The sequence below is a fragment of the Actinia tenebrosa genome, unplaced genomic scaffold (assembly GCF_029948245.1).
Source record: "Actinia tenebrosa isolate PJP-AT-01 unplaced genomic scaffold, QUT_ActTen_1.0 PGA_scaffold0__85_contigs__length_37466705, whole genome shotgun sequence".
NCBI classification, from domain to species: Eukaryota; Metazoa; Cnidaria; class Anthozoa; order Actiniaria; family Actiniidae; genus Actinia; species Actinia tenebrosa.
This window is the reverse complement of record NW_028292569.1, coordinates 33,992,597-34,009,818: the sequence shown is the minus strand read 5'-3', so window position 1 is coordinate 34,009,818 and position 17,222 is coordinate 33,992,597. Positions and strand designations below refer to the sequence as shown.

Below are 17,222 nucleotides of genomic sequence, written 5' to 3'. Positions count from 1 at the left end.
AACCATCAATAATGACAATGCTAATAGTACTCAGGAACAACGGTATAATTGAGGACGTCTTTCAACATTCTGTCTTTACTTCAGCTATGCAAGCAAATAGTGCACCTTCTTCTAGTAATTAATGATTTTCCAGGTCCTTTTACGAGCTCCGCATCCATTAAAACGACTAGTACTGCGTTAGAAAACATTAATATTTCCGGGAAAATGATATAGCGGAAATAGCATTAAAAGAAGCATATTTTCAGTAAATGTGTTAGATCGTTAACGATGCTTTACGGTGACTCCAACACAATCACAAGTGAATATAGCGATTTTTTAACTCGCTCGTATCGCGTTCGAAAATTAAGGCTTTTAATGATGTATTCGAAATTTTTTTTTGAGTCGTGTTTGCCGTTACGGACCGATATTCTAACAGTTGGGTTTTCACAATATTGTCTTTCCTTTTGTTTAAAAATCGATCGAGCTAAATTCACCCTCAATCATGTTCCGAGCCCTACCTTACCAATTATTCCTTACGATACCACCTGAGTTTGCGTATTTCTTCCACGCACATGAACGTTTGATTTAGAATTGAATTCAAAATATTCTTACTTATAAGAATTCTCCAAGGTTAGGAAGCGGCACGGGATGGTGTACGCTACTTCAGTCCCCCCCCCCCCCCCCCCCCACCCCTGTGATCATGAATGAGTCTCTCTTTGTTTGGCATACCGAAGGAAAACAGACCGTTGTAACTAAAAAAACCATGATAAAACTTCTCATATTGCAAGTTGTTCAATAATGTTAATTTAATTTAAATTGATAGTACTTTTAATATTATCCACCACACCTAAACTACGAGACACTGTATATGAAAGAAAGACAGTCTAAGGATTTCTTAAATAAATGAAGTATGTCTACGTTACTGAATATAAGAAAGAAACGATGATAACACGACATAGAAGAGGGAAGAAAGAAAGAAAGAAAAAAGAAAGAGAGAAAGAGAGAAAGAAAGAAAGAAAGAAAGAAAGAAAGAAAGGAAGAAACAAGTAAAGCAAAATATTTATTAAGTGATTATTAGGACATACGCACGCAAAGAATATAACAGTAAGCTCACTTGTAATTCTCTAATTCACTCACCAGTGCAGCGTTAGTCTTGACAGGTTCGAAATCTGTACGTTTTTAATTACAAACCTTCGAGGTTATGACTTTTACTGCAACCAAAACTGATTACAAAATGAATGACCAAACCACCTGACGTCTCTTCCATCATTAATGAAACACTTCCAATTACTCACTTACTTTAAATATTTCTAGTTTATTGAAAAACGATTTTATTGCCTGGGGCTAAATATATTTTATTCTGAGAATTGCTAGTCATAATAAATAGCTTTCTGGAAATTTACACCTTGTCTTACTCATTAGCACTTGCCGAAACCTTTTCAGTGCTACGCAGACAGTTAATGAATTGTGCCGGTGTGTTTTATGTGGTCGTACTTTTAAAGGCTGGTTTTACAGTGTTCGCAGTAACTAAGAGATTCAATTTACTCAGTTGGTAGTAATCGAATTAGTTGCATTTAGGTCGATTTTGAGGTTGTTTGGAAAATGCAAAAACAGTATTAGGGTTGAATTTTAAAGGTATATTTTTGACAATTCAAAGGGTTTGCTAACAAAAAAAAAACAAAAAAACATTGAACAAAAAACACACAAAAATCATGCTTCGAAACTCTTTATCACCGGGTTCTCTGACTTTCCTTTCTCTGGAAAAATCAACTCCTAAATTTCGAAATTCAAGTCCGTAATTTCGTGCCTACAAGAAGCAGAAATGCGGAAAGGAAGAATGAAAACAATTTGACTTAACCGCCCCCATGTTTGTCTAAATTCATTCTTTCAAGCTCCAAGCTTATTTTGTCCACTCATGCTTTGCGCACAGCGCTCACCGTACAGCTGGATAGCGGTCGAATGTACGATTACTGAAAGTGTGCGTTAAAAGACGTTTTAAAATCGGCAATGAAGCATGACGTTCAATGGATTTACCATATAGCTAGTGGTAGTGATTAAGCATGCTTGCGGTCCACGAAGTCCATGAAGTTAGAGATTGTGCAGTGACCAGTTAATGCTATCAGATTGAAACAAAGTTTGGCTTAGGTTGGTTGATGCAAAAAGTGGTCGATCTAAAGAGGGAAACATTTTCAATTCAAACAAATTAACAAGGGAGGATTAGAGTATTTAGGAAGCACTAGATACAACGGCGTAACTTCAAAGACGATTTTGCTTTAAATGACCGTATTTGCAAACGTAGATAAATAAGCAGGGCATTAATTTTTTTAAGGATGCAAGCAAACTCATTCTAAAAGTTGAACTTAATTTATACTGGGCTATACAGGAGGATAAAAAAGCCACATTGTTTATGCTAGTTACTAGTTAGAAAATTAGCTTTTGCTTCACCAAAACTGAGACAGTTGGCCACCGATAGACAACAGGCGAAGTAGTATATCATGCCTGAGTTTTTTTGTACCTTTAAGCAAATATTTTATACCTAATTTCATTACTGTTTGAATGCCTTTTGATTAGAACGACAATAACAGTGCAATACATCAGACCCAATTCTTGAGTTTACATTTGCCTTAAAATTGAGCAAAGCAACAACGACAAGAAACATACCATCAATTATGTAATATAGTCAAGGTTTGAAATGTTTCTAAAACTGTATATCTTCTGCGCAATTAAATACTAAAAATGAATAAAAAAATTAAAAAAAATTGCATAATACAGTTTTCTATTGCGTGGGTAGCATGAAATATAATTTTTTCAATATTAGAAAAAAGCATTTTAAATATCTTTCCCACCCAATTAGTCATGTGGTATGTCCTCAGTACGACGTATTTCCTTCTGCTGTCCGTCTATTTTCAAAATAGCTATCAGTAAGAAGGCATATATATGCATGAACTAAAGTATTAGTCCTTGCAAAAATGAAATTCTGTGGCTAGAACAACAAGAAAAAAAAAAGTGCAGAGCGAATACGACGAAGTCGATAATGAATTTTATCACAAATATAAATTTTCTCGTTTCCTGATTGGTCGAGATTGCACCAACACGTGATAGGGCATTTCCACACTGAGAAACGGAAACCTTTACATATTATGTACGATGTACAATTAGCAAAAGACTCGCTATAAATACATTCGAGGTGATATAAAATCGAATATAAAAATATATGAATACTAATATTATGCTACTATCAATATAAGGTAGATATCTAAGGTATATAAATATTATGTAAATAAATAATTTATTCATAGTGAATATGTAAAGGTGTGAAATCGATATGTAGAATATAAATACCACACACGTCCACCATGAATGCACACGACTCCCATACAACCAGCACCCAACAAATATAAGTAGTTATATGAGAGCCGTGCACACCCATAGCGAATATGTGAAATATTCATATTCATTATTGAGGTGTTCTTGTAAAGAGAAAATATTTATCGATGATATCAAGCTTGATATTAATCTTAAAAACGTTGTAAATAAAGTACAAACACTATAAGTGTGTAACATAAATACCACTGAATAGAGCTAAATTATGCTAATCCTATTGTTTTCTATTGTTTAATTAGCACTATTTACTACTAAATAGTGCAAAGTGTTGCACACTTTTAGTGTTTGTACTCTATCGAGAATATAACTAAATGCAATTTAACTCTAATGTTCGTAAATGTTATATATTAAGCACGATGTGCCACTGGATGTAGGTTATTATAATGGCGCTATTAAATAAGTCATTCAAAGAGTCATTATCATTTATTTTTTTTTGGATTCCACCAACAATTTGTTTTCTATTTAACCAGTGGCACGTTGCTAAGTGTCTGAAACGGTTTACTTTTACAACCTGAAAACGTGTTCTTGAAGAATGCACCTGAACAGTCTTTTTCAGCTTTAGAGATAAGCTAATTTTTTATATCTGATAACAATCTTCCTAGCTCTGTGGCTGAGGTTGTCATATAAATTTAGTCCATAGAGTTATCCATCAATCTATCTTTCCTACAGAGATATCAATTTGCAGTTTGTACAACACAAGCAATCTCTTTGCTACTATAAGGATCGATATCAGTCACATTTTCAGTAAAAGCACTTTTGAAGTGTAGGCAGTGGATCATATAAGGACCAGTGGTTCTTAATGTCATCTGAATTGCAAATGCGCGTGCGCAGCCTTTTGGCTGTTTAAATAACACATAATAAGATATCTTGAAGACAAATCATCATAACGGTTTCATTGGTTATTAATGAAGTTACACCAAATATTCTCATATTCTGCCTTGTGTTAATCGGTTCAACTGTTCACTGCCGGTGTTTAGTGAGTTAGAAAGTCAGCTTAGTTTTTAAAGCGTTTATTATAAGGAGAACTTGATTTTGACAACCCTGGACGACTGAATTTGGCTTTAAAAACATCAGCTTCTTAAAGAAGAGGAATCGCTTGCTGGTGTTTTGATTTGTGAGTAGACTGAACAGTAACTTTGTGTCATTGTCTTCTAAGGTATTAGGATCTTTTTTTTTTTTGACTGGTCCCGTTTTCGTTTTCCTTTCTAGAAGGCCAACTCGTTCCGCAAAAATTTTAACTCCGAAAATCCAATAAGCCTGAAGCGAGATGACGTTTTACCCCCGTCTCTAGACCATAATCCTTTTCACGCTGCTTTTGTTCTTTAATTATGACTATTGTTCCTATATTCTCTAAGGAATCGAAAAATTTTAATATGAAAGAATTTTAAAAACTATTATGTTATAGAGTCGGGGGTAAAACGTCATCTCGCTTCAGGCTTATTGAAATACAGTGGAAGAGGAGCCACTTTGTAAATATGCCGCCATTGAACCCCATTCATTACTTATTTATTTTGTTATCTTAACTGTTGTGGTATTGCACTTAAAGCTTCTTATTCCATTCAAACTGAAAAGAGAATATCGTTAAACTTTTATTTATTTTTTAACATTTCAATATTGACATCTTCTTTGAAGCATTTTTGCGTGTGTGTTTGTGTGCCGTTTCAATGAGAATATGAATGAGCTACATTTCCCATCAAAGCGTCTTAATGGTGTTTCAACAGCTTTTATCTTCACTGATGGGTCATTTCCAGCACTTGAAATACGGTAAATTTTATAAACATCTACGGTTAACGACATTTCTGTATGATAAGCACATTTAAAAAAATTATATTAAACTGATCAAACTACTAGATAAAACGATTCATTAAAAATGGCATTCTTTATTCGTTATTATTATTTGGGTGCGCCTATGCATCAAAGCCATCAAGGCCCCTTTCTGAATGTATAGAGCTTTGCAATTCTTTCTTTCTTTCTTTCTCTTTTTTTTTTTCTTCTTTAGTGTTCCTGTAGGATAGGAGGAGGGAGGAGGGAGGAGGGAGGAGGGGGGGGGAGGGGGGAGGGAGGAGGGGGAGGAGAGGAAGGAAGGAAGGGAGGGAGGGAGGAGGGAGGGGGGTGGAGGAAGGGAGGAGGGGTGGTGGAGGGGTGATGTGGTGTTGATGGAGGGAGGGAGGGAGGTTGCGGGCGTGGTATGTAGTTGATTCGGTATGATGTTTGTATTATGTACGTGAATGTAGATTCGTCTTTCTTTTCGTTCTTCTTTTCTTTTCTTTCTTCCTTTTTCTTTCTTCCTTTTTCTTCTTCTTTTCTCTTTCTTTTTCTTCCTTTCTTCCTTTCTTCCTTTCTTCCTTTCTTAATTTTAGTTTGAGCGAGTGAAAAGTTTAGTATATCATGATTTACGAATTTTATGCAAGGAAATGCTATATTCCATGTCAAGAGCTCCTATTGAGGTGGTAGCCTAATAGTCTACGTGCATCACGAGGGGATCACGCATATCTTAACGTACCATGGCATCTTCTCAATAAATCTTGTAAGCATTGATCGAAATTTCTTTGATTTTAATCTAGTAACACAAGTTAGACCTTCAAATAATAGGATTAAACAATATACCTATGTTGGACGAAAATTCTTCAAGAAGATAGGAAAGATTAGCTTTCAGTCGATAAACCTTCTGAGGACTGAATATCATGTTCTCGAAAACAACCGAATGTCGAAGTGAGAAGATACCCAGAGACTGGCTAGGAAAAGCACGCCACTAAAACACTTTCATGATATCTTACTCTCGATCTATCTTTAGGCAAATCTATCTTATAACGTCTGTGTAGCTGTAACTTAGCAATTAAAAATTGAGCCGAAGAAGACTGAATATTATGTTCCCGAAGCTAGCAGAGAGTTCGAGAACACAGGTGCTTATTATAGCGTATATGCTGTAACTCAGCAATTCATGGTAAAATGTAGAGGATTGGAAATCATATTCCCGGAGCACACCTACGTTGAGTAGACTCTAGAGACGTAATCCGAAAACTACTCCAAATACTTTTATTATATCCTGCATGATTATATCAGTCTCTGCGTCTTAAGGCGAGAAACAATCCTGTGGCGTCTGTGCTGCCGTAATTCAATCAGAAATTCCAAAAAAATGAGTGGGTTTGAACGCTTTCAATCTAATCCACTACATTCCTTTAGAGTTCTTGAGAGGTTTTACAGAAAAGCCTTCGCATTTGAATTAAATAATCACTCAATTGAAACAGAACAAAATTGAGAGTGTCTATTTTTGGTACCTACAAGAAGTACAACGCTATCATTGCTCCCCCTCCCCCCCCCCCCCCCCCCCCCGCCATTTTTGATCACAGTTGATCAGATTTTAAATTTTGTTTATGATTTTGCAAACCAACTAACAGTAGCTTAGTTATAACGTTTTCGAAAATATACCACATCCCAAGTTTGCTTTAATTTTGCTTGTCAAAATATAATACATACGCTGCGCACAATACATTTGTTAATGACAGGGCTGCCATGTTTATTTTTGACATGACATAACTTATTTCTAGTATCTTTAAGGTTTATCGTTTTCAGGTTTATTTTAATGAGATGTTTTAAAAACCTCTGCTACGATTAACAGGAGCCATGAAGTATTCTTTAGCGTTATAATGATGCATTTTAGCTTCAATTTCTAACGATTTCGTTGAAGTATCAGAGTTTCCAATATTAGTTTTGATAAATGTACAGTAAACAGTAACATAATGCCTGTTTAGAAAGTCGGCAATGCCGATGCGGAAAAAACGTTTAATGGCACTGGACCTTTCTCACGCGGCAGCCTTTTGACTGGAACAATAGATTTTACCACGTAGCCTCACATTCAAGTGCTTTTAGGAAGAGTTACTCTGGTATATACAAAAAATATTATTTATTAGGGTGAGATAAACGAGGCTGCAGATTCGTTAAAAAACAGTCCATCATTGAAGACCCTTCGGGCCCATGTTTTAAACCCTCAGAGGCCGGATCGTTAATATATTCATTGTTAAAGTATACGTTGAGTATACAAAAAATATTATTTATTACAGTGGGATAAACAAGGCTGCAGATTCGTTAAAAACAGTCCATCATTGAAGACCCTCCGGGCCCATTTTTTAAACCCTCAGAGGCTGGATCGTTAATATATTCATTGTTAAAGTATACGTTGAGTTCAAAGGCGGTAAAAAGTGATCCAGTATAATAATAGCTTTCAATTTTCTTTATTTGCAGAGGACATTCAAGGTGGAAATAAACCTCAATAACTGTCTTTGGAAAACGACTACGTCCCCTAGGTTTTTCCAAGCCGCTATCAAAGTGTAAAAGAAAGCTGAAGCTCGATCAGAAGGTAATGTGCATTACTAATATAGGAGTCAATATTATTAATAATAATACTTATTAATAATAATTTTTGGTCGGCTCCATTCATTTTCCGTGAATTATCTTCTTGACTTTTCCTAAAAAAAGGTGCAAATAGTTAGATTTGAAATTCAAACGAAGACAACGAAGACACATATTTTTTATCAATTTGAATTCATGGTTTCGGCGAATATTTTTTTAAAATATTTCGTTCGCTATTCTTTCCATGCAAACAAACCCACAAACACACTGCAAGCTCATTGGAGTCATAGCATGCATTATATATATTTACTATTTATTTATTTATTATTATTATTTATTTATTATTATCATATTATGTTATATTTCTTATTCGTTGTTCATTCTATTTCTTTATTTAAAACCGAGAACTGCATTAAATTTACAGACCTGGTGAAAAAAGAAATTATAGACTAACACAAGTTTTCATTACTGAGAAACAAACGACAACCCCCATCCCCACCCCACCCCACCCCACCCCCCCTGAATTCATAGGCCGCCTAATTGTGTCGTAAGACAATCGCGCACTCCTATTTAGATACTAAAATACATGTGGAAATAATAAATGATATTGTATATATACTATACTAGTGTTACTAACCTTTCTAGTTTTTCCCCTGTTCTTAAGATAGTTTACCATTAACACGTTATTCTGAACGGTAATCTAAAATGTCTGAAAATATTGAATCCATGCAAACACTTTTCGATGAAAACATTTTTAGTCTTAATTTTTTTTGTTTTTTGTTTTTTGTTTTTTGTAGATAGAGATTATAATAGAAGAATACCTTTATAATTATACCGTTTATTCAACTATTTTTATCCACGTTTTCTTTTTTTTGTAGACGTCTCCTTCGAAGCTGTCATTAGTTTCGGTCCCAGATCCTCCCGGGAGGGACACGAGTGAAAAACGTCTGCGCATGCTCTGAATCCGTATGCAAATTAGTCAAAACATAAGTAAGTTTGACTTTCAAACATGCCTGAAAAATTGGACTTCACGAAATGCCAAAACTTGGTGTCCATGCTTGAAAATTAACACTAATTCTTTCATATTGTGTTCGTTAATACAGTATCTTGGTCTGACAAAAGTATACTCTCGAACTTTTTTGTATACTTGGAGAAAATAAGCATTTATTTTCTCACTTATACTCTTTAAAATTCTTAGAAAAAGTGGAAGTGCACGCATGCGCAAACGCTTTTTCCTGGTGTCCCCGGGATGCTGATGGCAGCTGCGAAGGCGCCTATAATGGCAATTGATCAGTCAAAAATTGAGGTTCAACAAAAAACACAATCAGTACGTTATAGAGTTTATTGCACTGCCACAATAACACAGTCATGTCATTAAAGAAATAACCACGTTAAATTAAACTGGACTTAAAATAAATATTATTGATCGAGAGTAGCAGCAATATAGTTACTTCGTTTTCACTCCCTGCGTAAAGTTATTATTTTTTCAATATTTGTTCTGTTTACAATGTGTTTGGGTCATTTGAGACTAGGACTTCCTCTTTCGAGGAAATATAATGCTTTTAAAAAGTTTTCAATATATTTAGTATTAAAGAGCTCCATTATGGAAAAGGTACTTCACATTTCATTAATGCTGTCGAATATGAGCAGGAACTGACTAAATATTGAGTAAACAGTATAGAACCATCAATATTGTAGGGTGTATTCTACCATGTCAATAGATTAGTAAATGGAGGAAAATCAAATGTTGTGATGTGAAAATGTGAATGAAGTTAGATTACTGAAGGAATACTGGCAAAAATCAAACTTAATATACTGGCTAATATATGCATAATGATAACAGGGAGAGGACGACGTAAAGAGGACGATGACAGTAAATAATGAATAAAAGGGGAATTTTTAGATATTGATTGAAAAGTATGGAGGAAAAGAAAATGAAAACGAGAAACTTTGAACATAAAAATATAAAAAAAGGAGAGAAAAGAGAAAAAAAGGGAAAGAGGAAGAGCAACAAAAAGAATAAATTTAACAAAGGAACGTTAATTTCTGTGTGGTTATAGATATAGATGATTATAGCATGATTATAGCATGGTTATAGCATGGTTATAGCATGGTTATAGCATGGTTATAGTTGGTTACAGTATAATATGTAAATCAGACGTCGTGTCTTTTTCCTGGTTCGATAAACGTGGTTTTCGTTCATCTTAACTGTGCCATTTTGGTTTTGTTTGGTCAGTGTTTACTTCCATCTATATTCGTTTCATTCGATTTTTTTATTTTATTTTTATATTGAAGTCAATCCAGTTAATCACTTTTTTCAAGTCAAGTTCGACAAGTCAAACCAAGAGTATAACTAGTTGTTGTATATGATAACAAATAATACTAGACAACCGCACCGGAAAGCCATTCCCAAATCGTACCGTGCATGCGCACTAGTGTTTCGATGATATACGTTTCTTTACGGCAAAGATTGTAATCTGTAAACCTTCTATAATTTCTAAAACCCATCATTAACTTATTGAGTGCTCTAACACAGAGATATATCAGGTCATAAGTTTTCCTACCCGTCAATATCAATCATCCAGCCGTAAACTGGAAAATGATTAGCATATTGTTAAGATTCACTTAATAGGGCAGTATGATCAATACATTGCATTGATCAAGTGAAGTTGTTATTTCCTTTAAATGCAATTACCCTCAAGGAAATCTTGTATGGAATAGAATGTAATCGTTAATTATTTAGTGACAGGTTTAAAGAATCTGTCGAAGCCGACTTGTTGAGAATCGTTCAAAGGGTGCCGACCGATTTAGAGCCAAGGTTCTTGTGTCAAATCGATTGCAAAAACATGATTTATTATGATTAGAACCCACAAAAAAGAAAGCTTTAATACAAATTGAACTTGCGAGTCAAATAGAGACGATTTCACTGGCTCACTTCTAGTTAACTGATTGGAACAACTGGTAACCTATTTGATTAAAATCAACTTGCGCTTAGCCATTTTCGCTCAACCGGCGGATCTCAACTTTTTAAAGTCTATTGGATCAGGTAACAGGTCATTTTATATTTTTTCATTAGAAAAACATTTGACTGTTTCCTTTTATCACTCAACTGTGTCCCAATCGTGAGTCAAATGTCGAGCAAAAACTAAGTTTGGTTGATCTGATCATCCGACGTCCATTAAGGTATTTGCGACACATATATTTTAAGAAAAAATTTACCATCCTAGCTATATAATTATGCGTTTTTATTCTATTGGTAATGATGGTGCATCGTTACGATTTGTTTTGTTTATGGTGTAAATATAAATACAAACTGAATATATTTGTTTAACCGTAATAACTTGTTGGTATTGAAACAACTCAAGCTTTCTTTAAAATGTTGCCGCTAACACCAAATTATTAGAGAGTTTTAGACTTACGTTCACGGCAAACGTGAAACGTCAGTTGACCAGTAAAAAATTCTTTTAAATTACTGAAAAAGAATCGCAAAAAAGTCCAAGTAGTAGAAAAACAAAAGAGTATTTGCGCTTGGTGAGAAGGTTTGTAAAAGGTAAAGTAAAATAAAGGAAAACTATGAAAACGTGGTCACGTTTGCCGTTTGAGTCAATCTAAAACTCTCTATTCTTACTTCAAATCACCGGTTATTTATAGAACCTGCTTACGTTTTTAATGTTCCTTTTTTCTATTTCAATATCAAATTTCAGGGTTAAGCTTCTTTCCTCATATTCATTTCATCATATTTATGTATCTCCTCGAGCTTTACTAATAAACAAAGAAATCATACACAAGGTAACGGTGCATGGCTTGCCGGTTTGTAAGGTCTAGGAATAGGTTATAAGTTTAAAAGGTGCTGCTTGTCCTTGTACATAGATTGCATGCAAGAAACCAACATCTTTACTATGAACTAACACATCAAGTGCACCCATTGTGTCTGTCGGACCACGCTAACCTATTAGCACTCCTTATTATTGATTGGTTTTACACCACTATGACGCCATTATAATACGTGTTCATTGTCTATCGAACTCATTAAGTATTCACTTAGCTGACTCTTGGATCCAATCAGCTTTCATGTCAAGTCTTCGGAAGGATTTAAACTTTGTTATACTCCAAATAAATGTTTCATATCATCAAATTCCTGCTGTATTTAATATAATAATATCCTTATTCTTGCATCTCATTAAGTTTATGTATAAATGTATACTACAACCTTTCTGCAATCAAGTATATAATATATTATATATTATTACATATATATTATATATATATATATAGTAAGATATTCAAAAGCAGTCAGTCCTTTGGACGTTCTGTAGGCTAGGTATTTGAAAGAAATGCATAATATGACTAACATGTTAGGAAGATCGAGAAGAGATAACTAGCTTAAAACTAGTGTAAGCTGCGTCGGTGTTTCTAATGAAACGGTAATAACAAAAGGGTAAATTTTATACCGTGAAAAGAGGAAAAAACGTACTGACGTTTCTGACGCTAGTCCTTCGTCGGAGTAAAAGAGCAAGCGTCCGAAACGTCAGTAAGTTTTTTCATCTTTTCACGGTGTAAAATTTGCCCTTTTATCATTACTGTTAGGAATTAGATCAGAAAGCCGCATATAAAATTGTACATGTACGAATGGAACAGCACTCTTAAAAGGTGGTTCTATTGCCTAAAGCGTAAAGATGAACGGTCTAATGCAGAAACGGGAAATACATTCTAGGTATAAATTTGGCCACTAAAGTAATCTTTTTTGAACAATCATCTCGGTGTTAACAATCTTTATCCCCCATTGTAACTTAAATCAAACGATTAACAGGTTTTAGGAAGTGAATATTTAATTTACCATAGGTGCACAAATGGTCTTATTGTTTATGTGCTAATGTGTATTTATCATATCGGCTGTTTAAGAAAAACAGCTTTGATGGCGGTTAAACACGTTTGTCTAACATCTTTGATGCATAAATCACATGTTCAATAACTATCCAACAAGCAGTGCGCAAAAGCACCTTAATATCTTAGAGAGGGTTGGTTTTCAGGCACGTTTTTTACGAAGTAGAATATTACTTGCCATTGATAAATAATATCAGTATAATAAGAATTTCTATAGATTAATATATTCGTTCCGTTAGCTTTAATGCGTTGTCAGCCTGATGATTAGACTGGAATTTGTTCAAAACGTTTTTTCTTCGATATTATAATTATTGTGGGCCCTGTCGTAAATAACAACTTGCTCTTAAACGGCAGGCACTGAAGATGGTCTTCACCAGCGTCTTCAGTGGCTCTTTTAGCCCGCCTTTTAAGGATCCGTTAGATTTCTGTTTTATATTTAATAATCCGTTACCGACTGAAAGTAATCCATCGTGAAGCTTGTTTAACATTAACTGAATGCTTTCTTGTTTTTCTTTTGTTTTTTGTTTTTTTTGTTTGCTTTTTTTTCTTTTGTTTTGTTTTGTTTTTTGTTTTGTTTTGTTTTGTTTTGTTCTGTTTTGTTTTTTTTTTTGTTTCGTTTTGTTTTTCGTTTTTTTTTTTTTTTGTTTTTTTTGTTTTTTTGTTTTTTGTTTTTTGTTTTTTTTTTTTTGTCTTTATTTTATTTTATTTTATTTTGGTTTTTTGTTTGATTAATTTATCTGCGTAGATTCAGAAAATATGGTATGAAAATTCAACCAGAAAAGGACTTTGTCCAGTCGGACATTATTCTTACTTCTTGCTTCCCATGGCTTTATTAGTGTTTTATATTCTTATTCATCTTCAACGTATAGGCTGATAATAAAAGAAATAGTGGTACTAAGGGATTGAGACGTGATCTAAAAATATTATTAAACAACCAAACAAAACTCTTTTCAAGGATGTAAGATGCCACAGTCGAAAACCGTTCACTGAGTTTAACTGAAAGGATAAACACCTTCTTGCCCCATGATCATGAATACGTTTTCAGTCACACAGTTAAGATTAACATTGACAGGTTGGCTTTTGGCGTTGCATGGATTCACTTCACAGTAGCGTAATAACATGTTCGAGAAGGATGTTAGGTCTGTAATTTATAGTCTGAGGGTTTTTTTTTACCCCTTGTAGCTTAGAAATAATTTCTTGGAGTAATCAAACTTCATTTATAAACAGCGCCTTGTAGTCAGATTATCCATCTGGTAGAAATTAAACCAATTAGTTTGCAAAAGTTTTAGACAAACGCTCTTTTCGTAGTGGTGGTAAGGTATTCAAAATCATAGAAAGATACCCATTGGTTGGCCCTTCGAACCAACTACTGTTTATCTGATCAAGTTGTTCGGAATAGAAGTCACGTTTTCATTTCCAACGAGTCAGGTCTCCACGCAAACATTTCACGCCCGGCCCAAATGCGACCTTTTGCAGGCATTTTCATACATGGGAAGAGAAAAGCTTTTAAAAGTGTATGACTCAGCTTAACTAGAAATTGTAATTAGAGAGAAAAACTAAAGGGAAAAAAAGGAAGAACCAAACAATACGGCCGCAACCCCAAGACCCGAAACGCATGACCAACCTACTGTGAATCGCCTACTTCTAGAATACCAGAATCTGCAGCTCATGATGGCCAAAAATAGTTGACATCCCCCCCCCCCCCCCCCCCCCCCCACCAAACAAATATGGCAAATCAAATTAACAGAAAAATATGAAAATGTTATATAATATACCTTGGTATTTAGAAACGTGATCGATCGAGCTAGCATAAGTAAGGTTATTATGAAATTCGATTAACTGCACACAGTTGTGGAAAAAAGATATCCGATAAGAAATGGAAGGAACCGCAGGTGCTTAGAAAAAAACCCGCCAGGAAGATTCAATTATTCTTAACTATGAAACACAAATTGTTTTAGCCCTTTTCAGTATATTGTAGTCCGTTCTTAAGCATATTTAATAAACAGGCAACGCTAATAATCATAAATGACCCATTTGTGCCATCTTTTTTTCTCTTTTCGGTAGTCTGTATTCTTTGGTTTCGACACTTGATATTGAAAAGAAGAAAAACGACATCCCCAAATCTCGTTTGGCTTAGACGCCACTAATCCGTGCGCTAATTTACCTTCGACTTGCTAATCAAAATCATTCATTGACGTTATTGACATGCAAATGCTTTAAACGTGTTCGACAAAAACGTACACGTTCAAATTCAAGTGTTTTGCTCTCAAGTGTTAATAAACACCTCCAGCTCTCAGTTGCGGCTGGACAAAAAACGAGATTAGATTCTAAATTTGGTGCGCATGCGTCCAGCCACTCGACCAACCCTGCGGGCTCTAGTAGTGGAAGATAAAGTTTGTATCAAACGAGTGCTATCCAATGTTCAATTGATTCCCAACAGCACTAAAGTGTTACCTCACGTGAGAAAGAAGGTGTTGGACAGTGTTTGTAAAAGCAAAGCAGTTGGATAAATACATGTAAGGAATTCAGATCATACTTTGTTGTCTTTTCTGAGATTCTTAAGCACATCAAAACTAAAGGTAATTTAGATAACTGTACACTCAATTGTTACTGAATTTGAACTCCCGATGAATAACTACCTCCAGTGTCTACACCAAAAGAAATATCATAAAAATTCGGGAAACTATAATATCGCTAAATGGGTTTGTTTTGTCCTTGATCCACACGCTCTCTCTTTGTTTGTTTGTTTGTTTGTTTCTTTTTTTCTTTCTTTTTTCTTCTTCCGCGTTTAAGAGTTCTAAATTCTAAATTTTAAATTCCACTTCATACGGTCGATTTTTCTTCTTCGTCAAGTTGACAGGATAATCGAACTGTCGAAATCCGTTTTTGACATTTTGAAAAACTATTCTAGACTCTGCCTAATGTGGGAAGTTTTATCTGAAAATCAATTTTCAAATCTTAATTAAATCTTCCAGAAACGAGAATAATTTATAACTTGGGTTATTTGTGATATATTCAATGGAATCAAAACAGGCAAAGGGCTAAACAAATCACCTAGTTATAGATAGCCTTACATAAGTTCAGTGGAAATTTATTCTTGGGTCAATTATGTATAATCAGCTTGATAAGACGAACCATATTTTTTTCTTCTGATAGTCTATTCGACCAATCTTTGGCAGATCGGCGTCCGAGATTAAATTTTCCCGCTAATCATTCTTCAATTCAGTCTGTACGGTATCTATGGTATTATACAACCCATGGAAGAGGTATTGACTTTTTTCAGTTTCACGGCTTAAATTGGAATCTATTTTTTGTTTATTTTATCAGTTGCCTTGAAAAGAAAAAAAGAAAAAGAAAAAACAGCCCCCTTTTTCTCTGGCGAGCCTTTTCTTTGCTTATATTCATAAAGACGCCAGGAAAGTTCAAGGCGGTACAAAAACTCGCGCTAGTCAATTATCTTTCTTTTCTTCCTATAATTAACACGAACTTATAGCTACGCAATATTGACATTGAGAGAAATGACTAAAGGGAGCCGTGGTGTATTTAAATAGAATTTGCGTAAAATAATATCTTCTGCGTATTGTTCGTATTTTTTTAGGAACAAACACAATTTATTCGTCATTTTTGGTTGAAAGGTTTTTTTCTCGTTACGAGACGATCAAGGCATAAGAGCAGCTCAGCTCAGTGTTAGATTTGCTAAGTGAGATAATCTGTAATCATATATTCATGAATACTTGTTTTGCTTTTTTTGTTGGATTGAGTTTTGATTTTTTTAAGAGCAATATATCAAAATGGCCAATTTGTGAAATCTCTAAAATATGTCGCATGTAACCAGTGAATCTCCAAGTCTCAAAGAAAACCATTGTTGACGCTCAAGCTTTTTTGTTATTGCTCTTCGATTCATCTCTGATACGCTATCCAAATTATGTAAAACTCAAGTTCGTTTGTTTTCTTATTTTGGCGAGGCCAGCTGCTTAGTCGTCTAGATTGTCTGGTGAACCTTTTCAAAACCATATCCTCAAGAGACGTTTTTGTTGGTTAAAAAAACATTACAAGTGTAATTTTTGTAGGGAGTTGGGACCATGGAGGTTGAGTTCCCTACAGAAAATTAAGGGCCACGCAAATTTAAACCTATAAGGTACAACAATATTATTGATCTTTTTTCCACAACTATCTCATCTTTTAATGCCGATCATTCACCTTCGTCCTACTTCTTAAAAAAAATGATAGACAGCTAAAGTTCTTCTTTACTTTACAGAGGTGAGCAGAGACATAAGACTGGTCAGGTTGCTTGTCTTAATATTCATCGGAGGAGGACCAAGAGTGCCTCGGTCTTTAGATTGCTTCAGCGAGTAAGTGCAATATGTTAAATAATTCGTAAGACAGCTTGTTAAGTATATACATAACTGACATTGAATGAAGCTATATTTTAAACTAATTTCTTGAAGTCTTAAGACTCGATTTTATTGCCAACATTTTCCTTGTTGAAGGACACGGTAAACTGCAGCTGTTCAGCTGTTGGAAATGTGACGTTCTAAACATACATTGCTTTTAGTTTGATTTACCGCTACGAGGACATTTAAATAACAAATTACTATACTCTTATGTACACATTGCAGCACAAT

The 17,222-nt window shown here is 34.6% G+C and overlaps 1 protein-coding gene across 10 annotated transcripts in view; it reads left to right on the top strand.

The window, feature by feature from the left end:
• The window catches only part of LOC116307366 (histamine H2 receptor), a 159,794-nt gene that overhangs the window by 77,523 nt on the left and 65,049 nt on the right, over positions 1 to 17,222 (top strand). For 9 of the 10 annotated variants that reach the window (XR_004198392.2, XR_016118830.1, XR_016118829.1 and 6 more), the window contains exons 4-5: positions 7,606 to 7,720; positions 16,856 to 16,949. The gene's annotated coding sequence lies outside the window, so the exon portion shown is untranslated. Of the gene's footprint in view, positions 1 to 7,605; positions 7,721 to 15,013; positions 15,177 to 16,855; positions 16,950 to 17,222 lie in introns of those variants that run through there. The other variant, XM_089024793.1, reaches the window with a different exon arrangement.